The sequence below is a fragment of the Ochotona princeps genome, chromosome 21 (genome assembly GCF_030435755.1).
Source record: "Ochotona princeps isolate mOchPri1 chromosome 21, mOchPri1.hap1, whole genome shotgun sequence".
NCBI lineage: Eukaryota > Metazoa > Chordata > Mammalia > Lagomorpha > Ochotonidae > Ochotona > Ochotona princeps.
In genome coordinates, this window is record NC_080852.1 from 3543395 (window position 1) to 3555814 (window position 12420).

A 12420-nucleotide genomic window follows, 5' to 3' on the forward strand; every position below is an offset into this window, starting at 1 on the left:
GGCGCCTTGGCAGCAGCAGGGACGGAGCAGCGCTTCTCACCTTCCCAGAAGGTTTGTCAGTAGGGTCACAGCAGCAGGGACGGGGGCCGGTGGGGGGACTTTGAAAAAACAGTTAAGAACACCTCTCCAGGGACACCGGTCAGCAGGTCCTGCTTCTGACTCTACAAGGCGTGCCAGATTGGCTGGGAGCAAAGACTCCATTTCAAGAACTCCGGACTTGCAGGTGGCCTGCGCCTTCCAAGGACCCGGCTTTCCTTGTCTGTGACTCAGTTTGGGGAGGACACATATAAGGGTCCACAGCTCACCTGGAAAGGAACGCCTTTAGGACGCCTTTCTGCCTCCCATGGCACTACCTCGATCCTCTCACACCCAGGCCTGGAGCCTGGAGCCTCCTGCTCCCCCAGGAGACACCAATTCCCCAATTTTGGGACTCCAGGAGCCGGAGGGCGCTGGCAGCCCGGGAGCCCAGGTCTGTGCTGGGCTGCCCCAGGAAAAGGTGAAGCGGCACATGAATGCCTTCATGGTGTGGAGCTCCGCTCAGCGCCGCCAGATGGCGCAGCAGAACCCCAGGATGCACAACGGAGATCTCCAAGAGCCTGGGTGCGCAGTCGAAGCTGCTGGCGGAGGACGAGAAGCGGCCCTTTGTGGAGGACGCCAAGCGGCACCGCGCCCTGCACCTGCGTGACTACCCCGACTACAAGTACCGACCTCGGCGCAAGACCAAGAACACCGGTGCTGGGCTAATGAGCTCCAGCCAAGGAAATGGTGGCCAGCCCTCGGGACCAGGTTTCGTGACCACCCCAGTGAGCAGGGGTTTTTGGTACCAACACCCCAACTACTCAGCCTACCTGCCGGGTCACTACAGCTCCTCCCACTACAAAGCCCAGGCGCCCCTGTCCTGCTCCGTCCCTCAGAGTGACCCAGAGCAGCTCAGAGCCGAGCTGCTGCCTTCCTACAACCCCTACCCATCCCTGCCTTTTCCGCTCACTACAGCTCCCCGCTGCCCGGTGCTCCCCTGCCCCTCACCCACCTCTGACCCACATGGATGTGGATCTAACAGTAGGACCGCCCTCCCACCCCCCACACCTGTTTCTATAAAGCAGTTTTGAATTAGCCAAAAAAAAAAAAAAAAAAATAGAGTCCAAACATTTGGGGTTTCTTTCATGATCTCTAATCTTATGATACAAATCTTTTAACAGGCTGATACTAGGACTCTATGGTCATAAAAACACCTGAGCTGCAGTCAGTTTTCCTGCTCCATTAGGAATAGTGTATCTGACAGTATGAAATTGTACGTGTGTGGAACAAAGCCATTCATTTCGAGATGACTGCTTGAGTTTAGACTGTCATGAGAATAGTTGGCTTGCAAAGCTCCCTGATAATTTGTCAAAAAACGTTTTGTGTATTTATTTCCATAGAGAATTTCATATTTTGGTGCTCAATTGCTCCAGCCAGCAGAGCCAGTACCGTGGACAGGGAGAGGGTTTGGGGATGAAGCACCCACAGGAGACCAGTAATGGTAGAAGTCCCTGTGAAGTCTCCCTTCATTGCTCCTTGCCCTCTCCTTATGTACTCTCCCCTCCACGTCTTCATTTAGCAGGAGATTGGATACAAATGAGTCCAATTAGTCTAGGTGTTTTGAGCCACAAGCCCAGTTCCTGCTGCTGCCCAGTTTAACGAGCGCTAATTAATTCCTTAGCCCACAACGCTCAATAGATCCTAAAATACCTGCTTAACAGTCAGAGCTTCTCATTCAGCAAATGCCAATACACTTGCTTAGTTTGCTTACTTGTTGCTATAATTACATCCCTTTTTTGTCCAATTTGTTCATGTTTCATTTTCAAGTTGGGAGCTAGAAATGCTATAGTAAACTATATATTGTTCTAATTCTCCCTGATAGCAATTGTTTCAGCACCTGTTTCATTCTTTCAAAAATCTATTTTGCATCCTGTTCTCATATCTGGACTAGTGTTGTATTTTACAACTACTTCCTTTATCATGGCCACTTACTTCATATTTATGTTTGATATTTGTTATCTGCTATAAATATAGCAATAAATAGTCCATTTGTATAGATAGAGATTATTATTTACTATATTGATACGGCAATTAAGAACAAAGCAAAACAAACATAAGAAGCTTTTGGTATATTTAAAATCTTTAAGTTCAGGATCAAGGTCAAGGAAATTTTAACCAAAAGCAGGCACAAGAAACAATGATTATGTCGGGGTCCGGTGGCGTGGCCTAGAGGCTAAAGTCCTCACCTTGAAAGCCCCGGGATCCCATATGGGCGCCAGTTCTAATCCCAGCAGCTCCACTTCCCATCCAGCTCCCTGCTTGTGGCCTGGGAAAGCAGTCGAGGACGGCCCAATGCATTGGGACCCTGCACCCGCGTGGGAGACCCGGAAGAGGTTCCAGGTTCCCAGCTTCGGATTGGCGTGCACCGGCCGTTGCGGCTCACTTGGGGAGTGAATCATCGGACGGAAGATCTTCTTCTCTGTCTCTCCTCCTCTGTGTATATCTGGCTGTAATAAAATGAATAAATCTTTAAAAAACAAAAGAAAGAAAAAATGATTATGTCACAAAATTATCAAGGTTGATATTTCTGATGATATGGCCTAAGTACTTGTTTTTCTTAATATATTTATAATCAATAAACTATTTTATAATCAAAATCAGAACTTAAACTTTGGAAATGTTGGATCACCATCTGTAACCTTTACAAACAGGTGTTTGTTGAGCTGAATGCCTTTCTTTAGGGGAAGCAGGAATGAAGGCTATGGTTCAACTGTGTCTCTGAAGAACCCCAGAAGCACAGGCAATTCAAGCTAAAATAAACCAGTGTGATTGCCTGAAGCTCAGGAGCTTCTGCACTGTAATGGAAACCTTCCACAACATGAAGGGGACAACAAGAGCGAGAGACACATTGCATTATTATGTGATTGCAGCTCAACAACAAAAATGAACAACACAGTTAAGAAATGGTTAAAGGAAAGAAACAGGTAAGTTTCAAAGGATGAAATAGAAATGGGCAAAACTCAATTAAACATGCCATCGGAAAAATGCAAACAAATACCACAGTGATAATTATAAATCACTCCAGAATTGCTCCCACCTGAAAATCAAACACCAACTAAAGCTAATGAGGATGAGTGGGAAAAGTTACCCCGCCCACTGCCTCTGTGATGCAAATCTTGCAACCATTTTGGAAGACAGTTTAGAGATCTCTTACAAATCTGAAAACAGACCTAAAGACTCAGCCATCACACTCCTGAAATTTGCCCATGTGACATCCACATTCAAATTACTGGACATGTTTATTGCAGCTCAGTTCACAAAGAGTAAGCTAGGGCCCGGCTCGTGGCCTAGTGGCTAAAGTCCTTGCCTTGAATCCCCAACCCCCTCTGGGATCCCATATGGGCGCCAGTTTTAATCCCAGCAGCTCCACTTCCCATCCAGCTCCCTGCTTGTGGCCTGGGAAAGCAATTGAGGACCGCCCAATGCATTGGGACACTGCACCCGCGTGGGAAACCCGCAAGAGTTTCCAGGTTCCCGGCTTCGGATTGGCGTGCACCGGCCCATTGCAGCCCACTTGGGGAGTGAATCATCGGACGGAAGATCTTCCTCTCTGTCTCTCCTCCTCTGTGTATATCTGGCTGTAATAAAATAAATAAATATTTAAAAAAAAAAAAAAAACAAGGAGTAAGCCAGAGAATCAACCCAATTTCACCCAGGGATGACTAGATAAAGAAAATGTGGTTTATATAATCTTTGAAATATGATGCACAGTCATCAAAAGCATGAGACATTATCTTTTGTGACCAAATGATGAAAGTGGAAACCATCATGCTTAGTGAAACAAGCAAATCAGAAAATGACCAATATCAGCTGTGTTCCCTGACCTGTGGTAGATAAATGCAGAATACAAAAAATACAAACACACAGCGTTCTGTGTGAGCAAATGGGCATTTTGAGATTTGATTTTCACAATGTTCTTAATTCTTGAGGAATGCTTTCTCTCTCTTTCTTTATTTGTTGAATGCTTTATACCTAACAGTGCTTCAAGCCTAGAAATCGGAATTGAAATGAAGTGTTTCATTGTGAAAGTTTTGAAACAATGAGAGGAGCATGGTGGGAACATGGGCAGGAGGAGAGGGAGGGAAGAAAGTATCATTTGCTTCTAAATTTGGATTGTTAAATGCACCAACGATGTTCACCTGACAAACATAGAATCTAAACAAGAAGAGCAAAGCCGTGAATGAAGCAGCAGAGTAAACTCCATGTGAGAACTTGAGCAGAGAGCAGTGCATAGAAGCAGGTGTGTGAAGGCAGTGTAACCTCTGTGCTAAAGATGAACACGCCGCCATGATGCACACGTCAACACTAACATAAAATATAGTTAATAAAAACAAAAGAAAAAAATGAAGGACGTGTCTGTATCTGTATTGTTGCAAATGCAGTTTTGCAAACTTTTTTTAAAGTAATATTATGTAACAGAATATATTTCATTTCTTTTAAATGTAAACAACTATATCATGGTTTTCACAATTCAGGATATGTCAGTATTTCATGTGACTGCACCACACTTTAATCATCCATTTTTTTGCCTGTAGAATATCCTTTAGTAGTTTTAAATTTGTGCTATCATGAAAGATATTATTGAATATTCACTTACGTACCTGTGGGAGAAAACACTCTACATTAAAACTTCCCACATCAACAATGCTCAGTTTTCCAAACCGCTTGCCTTTAATTTTATCTTCATGGTAACCGTTATGGGGTGCAGTCAGTGATAGCCAGCACCCATTGACAGTGGGCAAACGGAATTTGGCTGAGTCCCCTATCCTCTGACCTGAAGGTGGGTCATAACAGCAATGGAGTGTTAATTGCATCCTGAACCACTTCCCCCACATCCTAAATGAGCCAGGTTATTGGAAGTCCAATTAGTCTAGGTGTTTTTAGTTACAAGCCCAATTCCTGTTCCTGCCCATCCTAATGAGCACTAATCAACTCTTCAGCCCACAACACTTAGGTATTCACTCCTGCCCACCTATGTCTCACCTGTCAACTGAGAGGAGACGGTATTGAGTTGTTGTGTAACCACTCCCCTCACAAGCTCTTTTAAAAATCCCATGAAGCAGGGGCTCTCACTCTCTTTCTGGCCAGGTGCTTCCATTACCCTGGCACCTAGACTCTTGGCTGACCCAGGACAGGTAATCCCCTGAGCATGGTCCCTGTGTACTGCTTAGAAGAGGCAATGGTTATAATAATGTAGTTTCTGGTCTGTGTACTATCTGGAGTTCCAGGAGGGGTGAGGCCTAGCAGTAGTAGAATGTGGGCAGAGAAGCCAGGGAAAGGTGAATGTCTGCAGCTTTGTAAGTGTGTCCAGCTTCTTTGTGAGTGTGTCCAGGTTATTTCTTGCATGTCTCTTAGGATAACATATGTTGTTGGGGAAGCTGGGACATAGGTTTTCAGCTTAATGATTGGACTTGAGGATAATGACCATTTGTTCCTTTTAGGATCATGATTGGGTGGATTATGATTGGTGGATTGCTGTATGCACTTGTGATTTGTTATTGTGCTCTGTTGTCTTCAAGCTTGATTAATAAAGACTCCTTAACAAACCTTAGACATGTCTGGTGTGATCTCACTCGCACCCTGCAACAGTAATGTGTGTGTGTTCTAATTTCTCCAAATTCTCAGTAAGTATAGGAAGGTCTATTTCTTTGATTTTTTTTCCATTTGATTGGATATGCAATGTCCTAATGTTGTCCACTGTTATAATTAATAAAAGAAAGATTCTTTTCATGTACAGTGTAAAAAAAACTGTGTTAAAATTGAAAGTAAGGTCCCAGTGCAGTAGCCTAAAAGCTAAAGTTCTTACTTTGTATGACCCAGATTCACTTATGGGTTCTGGTTCTAATTCCAGTAGCAGCCCTACTTCCTGTCCAGCTTCCTGCTTGTGGCCTGGGAAAGCAGTCAAGGGTGGTGTAAAGCCTTGGGACCCTTACCCATGTGGGAGACCCAGAAGAAGCTCCTGGCTTTCGATTGGCTCAGCTCTGGTTATTGTGGCCACTTGGGGAGTGAATCAGCAAAAGGAAGATCTTCCTCTCTGTCTCTTCTGTCTATATATCTGACTTTCCAATGAAAATAAAATAAAAATCTAAAAGATGAAAATAAAATACATTTGAATGTTGCATAGAAATGAGTCCTTGCACTCCAGTGCAGCTCCCTGTTCACATGCCTAGGAAAGCAGTAGGTGAGTGCTCAGATACTTGGGCTCTGTCAGCCCTGTCGGGGATCTGAATGGGGTGCCCAGCTCTCAGCTTTGGGGAGTGAGCCAGCAGATGGAAGATTGTCTCTCAACCTCTCTCTCCTTCAGATAAGTAAGTACTTGAATCCTGTAATAATCCTTTCTTTTATTCTGAAAAAGAAAAACAAAAATGAGACACTCCCCTTACTTGATTGTGGACTAAGACTATTAGCACATAAGACTTTGTAAAGAAATAAATACATAAGTGAATGGATAAATGAATAAAGAAAGGCTAAAATGCTGATGAATGAAATGACACAAGCCATGTGATTAATCATCCTAAACTACTAAGGAAGCCAAAGTACTGAAACATTCCTCAGTAAAGTGATGCTTGTTTGTGGTACTGGAATCTTTACAGAAATAGAATTAGTTAAAATTGTACAGATTTTATAAATTCTCTTTATGTTTTGACATTAGCAAACTGTTGATTTATCTTTGTGGGAACACATTGCAGACATTAAAATGTGCACCTGACCTAAACAGACAGAGTTAAGAATTGTGTTGCTAAGCTGCCTTTGGCCCCACCTGCTGTCCCAATGGAGCTGTCCCAATGTCAAGCTTGGCTGCCACACTCCACTGCAGGGACCTTCCTTCTCCTTTACCTGATGCACTTCTGAACTTGAAAATTAGACAACAGCATTTACAGAAGTTATAATGAAGTTTAACTCACAGGCAATGTTCATTCCCTGTTATTACAGAAATAAAATGTTGAAATTAGTTTTAGTCAATGACATGCCAATGTAATGTGAAAAACAATTTTAGAGGTAAATTCTTGGCATCCTTGTCTCTGCACAATATTCTAGTGAATGAAATAATTTAATGTGGCATATCAGCTAAATGACATTAGCACCTCTGCTTGTTTCAAATCCAAATTAGGGATGTGCTGACCTGTCACAACTCCTATGCACAAACTACACTGTAGTTCTTCACACCCCTGTGAGTTCATATCAATCATTTGGAAATAACATTTTTTTCTTCTCAGAATGAGCTGTCACTGTTACTTTGAATTGTGGCACTTAAACTGGACTTGATCCAAATTTTCAGCAAGCCATTTGATTCATTGTATCAGAAAGCAATTGATTTGCAAAATATATTTGTTATTTTGTTTTTGAAGCAAATACAATAATGTGTGTGCAAAGATTTCAGTAAAATTGTAAGATAGCTTCCTCAGATATATATTTAAATTCTTATTATCTCCTGTCTTCATATTTTTTCATTCAGTTACAAATAATCAGCTGAGGGATTTTGTGTGTTGAAGTTTTAAATCATTTTTATTTGAAAGCAGATACAGAGGAGAGACAGATAGAAAGATATTCCATCTGCTGTTTAATCCCCAAGTGGTTGCAATGGCTAGAGCTGAGTCAATCTAAAGTGAGGAGCCAAGAGTCTCCTCCAGGTCTCCCATGAGGGTCCAGGGCCCAAAGGCTTTGGGTCATCCTCGACTGCTCTCCCGGACCACAAAGAGGGAGCTAGAAGGGAAGTAGAGCAACCAAGATACTAATGCTCACATGGGATCCTGGCGCTTCCAAGGCAAGGACTTGAGACACTAGGCCTCCGCGCCGGAGCCCAACCTAATTTACTCTTTGAGACTGTGTTCAACCCTGGCCTGTGTCCTATTCAACTGCTCCTCTCTTACCAATTCTGCTTGGGACTAGTGGTGTGAGCCTCTAGCATCCCAAATGGCTGCTGGTTGCTCCATTTCAGACTCAGGCACCTGCTAATTAACCATGCTATTGGAAACTGGCAGAAAGTGGTGCAAGACTTTAGACCCTGTACTTCCTGAAAGGAGAGCCAGGCTCCTGGATTGGCCTGGCCACTAAGGCCACAGAGATGGGAATCAATGGATGAAAGATCTCTCTCTCTGTTCTTTGGAATTTCAAATACATTTTTAAAAAATCTTTAAGAAACAAGAAATATGTGTCTAAGTTTTTAATTCATTCATATAAAATGCTTATTGACCCTCTACTATATGATAATGCTATGTTGGACACTAACATCAAAGAAGATAAACATATTTGTGCACTGCTGACGTTCATAGTCTAACATGAGATAATAGACATGAGTATAAAAATAACACAAATGTCAGGTACAGAAATATTCATGTATTTTGAGAATAATCAGATATGAATCAAGGAGATAAGATGATTTTTCTGATGAAGAAATACTAAAACTGCAAACTGACAGATGAAAAGACATCAAAAAACATTTTAGATTTTGTATGTGAAGTGAACAAAGTGCAGGTATAATTCATGTTACAGATGTAGGAGCAGAGCGATTCTCCCCACCTTCCCTCTAAGGTTCAGATTTTTATAGGAGTACACCAGGCAGGAGAAACCCATGCCCAAAGAATATGCACAAAAAAATTGACATAAAGTGTTTTGTGAACAAAACACAGTGTTCTATTTAGAATATAATGAGGTAAAGAATACAAAAAATATGAAATCGTGCATTTGAAGAGGAGTCTGCACTTGATGTTATGGGATGATTAAATTGTGTGATTTGGTGTCCACAGAAATATATTTTGCAGGTTATTGACATTCTTCAAGAAAAGAAAAGAAATAACATTTTAATTTAAAGGGATCAAATGATTTTTCCTGTAATGGATATGAGTGGATGCTTTATTAGAATGAGATTCAATGTGGAAATGACATTTAAAATAGAATTAGAGTTGAGAGGTGTACAAATAACTAGAATGTTCAGTTGCTAATGATGATAAAATGAAATAATTTTTAAAAGATTTCTTTTTGTTTTGCAAAGTCAGATACATAGGAGTAGAAACAGAGAGGAAGATTTCTGTCTGAGAATTCACTCCCCAAGTGGTCACAAAGACCGGAGCTGCGCCTATCTGAAGCCAGGAACACAGAGCCTTCTCCAGGTCTCCTATGCTGGTGCAGGGTACCAAAGCTTTGGGCCATCCACAACTGCTTTCCCAGGCCACAGGCATGGAGCTGGATGGGAAGCATGGGTGCTGGAATTAGAACCAGTGCCCATATGGGATCCTGGCACATGCAAAGCAAGGACTTTAGGAACCATGCTACTGCACCAAGCCTAATGTATTTGTATCATTTTATATGAACAAATCCAGGATCCAATGTTCAAAATCAAAGAGCACTAGACAATGATTTTTGGGTTTTTGTCAAGTAAAATATACATCACTCTGGAACTATACCAGCTCCTATTGCAATCTAACACTTAGAAAAAATGAAGAAAGATGATGAGGTATTGGTGCTATGAGCCTCAGCATCATTTGGGCATGCATGCCAGGAAATGGGGAATATCCACCCCATGACTCTCACCACCAAGAAAGTTACTCCAGCCATGAAATGTCCCTAACGTGATTGAAACCCAACTCTCTGAGAAGTGAAGAAACACCTTCTTCAACACACAACCATTTCAAAGTCATCAAATGACCTTGAACCCCCAAGGAGCAGCTGAAAACTAGGCAACTGTGACACCTGCTGACATCACTGACATTGATCAAAACTCGAGAAATCACTCAGATATTTCACTTTGGGTTCACTAGAACCAAAGTCAAGACCGACAACTCAGTCTATCTTTCAAAAATGTCTAATAAAACCTACCAGTAAAGAAGGAACTATTAGATATCCATGTAGGGCCCTAGGAAACACAAAGAACCAAAGAAGCACCTCCAAAGAGTACAAGTTCACCACAAAGATGTGCTTCTCTGAAGGAAATTAGGAAAATGCCTGAAAATTCAAAAGCAAAAGAATTAATCCTAGCCAAATTCAGTGAGATTCAATAAGGTAGAGATACTCAAGGAGGAAAATGAAAGTGATATGAGAAATTCAAGAGAAGAAAAATTTTCCAAAGAACCCAACAAAACATTTGAAGCTTAGAGACTAAATCTTTGAAAAAAAAAAAAAAGATATAAAGTAAAGTAAAGAAAAGATGTAAAGTAAGTAAAGATGGCTCTCACGGTACTGGTATCCCTGATGGTTACTGGCTTCATCCCAGCTGCTTCTCTCTCTCTCTCTCTCTCTCTCTCTCTCTCTCTCTCTCTCTCTCTCTCTCTCTCTCTCTCTCTCTCTCTCTCTCTTTATTTTTAAATTATATTTGTTGGAAAGTCAGATATACAGACAGGAGAAGAGAAAGAGAAGATCTCCTATCCACTGATTCACTCCCCAAGTGGCCACATCAGAACTGCGATGATTCCAAGCCAGAAGCCAGGAACTTCTTTCAGGTATCTCATGTGGGGGCAGAGTCCCAACTCTTTGGGCCATCCTTGACTGCTTTCCCAGGTCACAAACAGGGAGCTGGAAGGGAAGTAGGGCTACTTGCAATAGCCTCAACCTCCATTCGGCCTTAGACATTTAGGCAGGGTGGGGTGGGGTGGACGGTGTAGGATTGCTAGATTTACAGGTGGACGCAGGGTGAGCATCAGTTGGAGGAGCCACTTTTTGGGGTCGCAGAGTGGCTAGGCGAGTGTCCCTGGCCGTGGGGCAGCCAGTAGGACTGCAGGGTGGCAGGGCAGGCTGCCTGCACATGCAGAAGGCAGGGAAGGGGGTTGGGGTGGGATGCCAGGCTTGCCACCCTGGTCATAGAACATACTGGGTGCTGGGGGACGTGTAGCTGGCTGAATATGCCTGGCCCTGGAGTGGCTGGCAGGGCGGGCTTGACTAGGAGTTGCAATCCAGAAACAATCAGACCAGCGGGGCGGTTGTGTTGGGTGTGCAGGAGTACTGGAAGAGCTGGCATGGCCCTGGCATGTGGCGGATAGTGGGTGGGACTGGGCATGGGGGAGCTGACCTGGCCCTGGAGCAGCTTAGTAGGGGGCAAGCTAGAGGCGGGAGTGTGGAGGGAGTGGAGCTGGCAGGAGTGCTAGAGGCAGGGTGGGCTCAGGGCCAGCGCTGGGCGAGCAGATCTGACCTGTTCCTGAAGCAGTGGTCATGGTGGCTGGACCTGCAGTCCAGAGGCCCTGGGGGATGCCAGCTTAGAGTGCCCAGCCTGGGAGTGGTGGTGGGCGATTGACTGAGTGAGCAGGATGGCGGCCAAGCGCTCTTGGTCCTGGAGCTGTTGTTGATGGGGTGGGTGTGATGAACTTGCGTGGGGTTAGCAGGATGACTACCAAGCCATTTGAAGCATGGAGGGACTGGTAGGAGGGCTGGGGACACCGGAGGCCCCACCTGAGCTCATCCAACCTGGTAGCGCCAAGGCTGGTCTGCAGGGTGGGTGTGTTGTGGGGACTCTGGCCAAGCTGACCAAGCCTTAAGGTAGCCTGAGGGACACTGTGGAATGTGGGCTAGAAAGGCAGGTTTTACTGGCCCTGAAGTGGTAATCCAGACAGCCCAGCCCTGGGGGAGGGGGCAGGGATGGTGGGCCATCCGTGGGGTGCTGTCCAAGTGTGCCATGCCCTGAAGCAGTGGACTCCACAGGAAGTCTGGGGACACATGGTGATGTGGGATGAGGAGTTGATTTACATTCCTTAAGCTGAGCACTCAGGAATCGGCCTATAGCAGTAGCACCTAGCCTTTGCAGACTCATTGGTGTCCTATTGTCCTGTTGATGGGCTTGGGGGAAAGAGGAGATAATATGGTAATAAAGAGGCTTGTGGAGAGACAGCTCGGAGAGACGGCTCCCAGCACTTCTAACACCATCATGGTCTCCATGTTTCGGTGCTTTTCGCTCGGATATTCGCCGTGCCTACTATGCCGGCTCAGCTAGCCATGACAAATGGCACTGTAACGTGGGGCACAGCGCAAAGGACGTCCGCGGGACCCCTGGAACTATGAAGGTAAGGAATTAAGGAATTAGGAATTTAGGAATTTTGAATTAAGAATTTGGAATTTGGGAATTTTGCAGGGGCATAACTGATTTAATCCCCAGACCCTCTCCCTGTGCTAGGGCATGAGGGACAATCTGAGGGACCCCTGGAACTCTGGAGGGGCAAATTTATCTCATCCCCAGACCTTCTCCCCATTCAGGGGCACGAGGGACAACCTGAGGGACCCCGGAAATCCGGAGGCAAGTTTAGGATTTAGCTCTAGAGGGGCATAATTAATTTCATCCCCAGACCTTCTCCCCGTCTTGGGGCACAAGGGACAATCTGAGGGACCCCGGAAATCTAGAGGCAGGTTTTAAAATTTTTG

The 12420-nt window shown here is 44.3% G+C and overlaps 2 pseudogenes; both read left to right on the forward strand.

Moving 5' to 3' along the window:
• LOC131482929 (zinc finger protein 850-like) overlaps positions 1-12420 on the forward strand; it is a 420589-nt pseudogene that overhangs the window by 290250 nt on the left and 117919 nt on the right.
• On the forward strand, positions 344-1036 carry LOC101518682 (protein SOX-15-like; annotated as a pseudogene).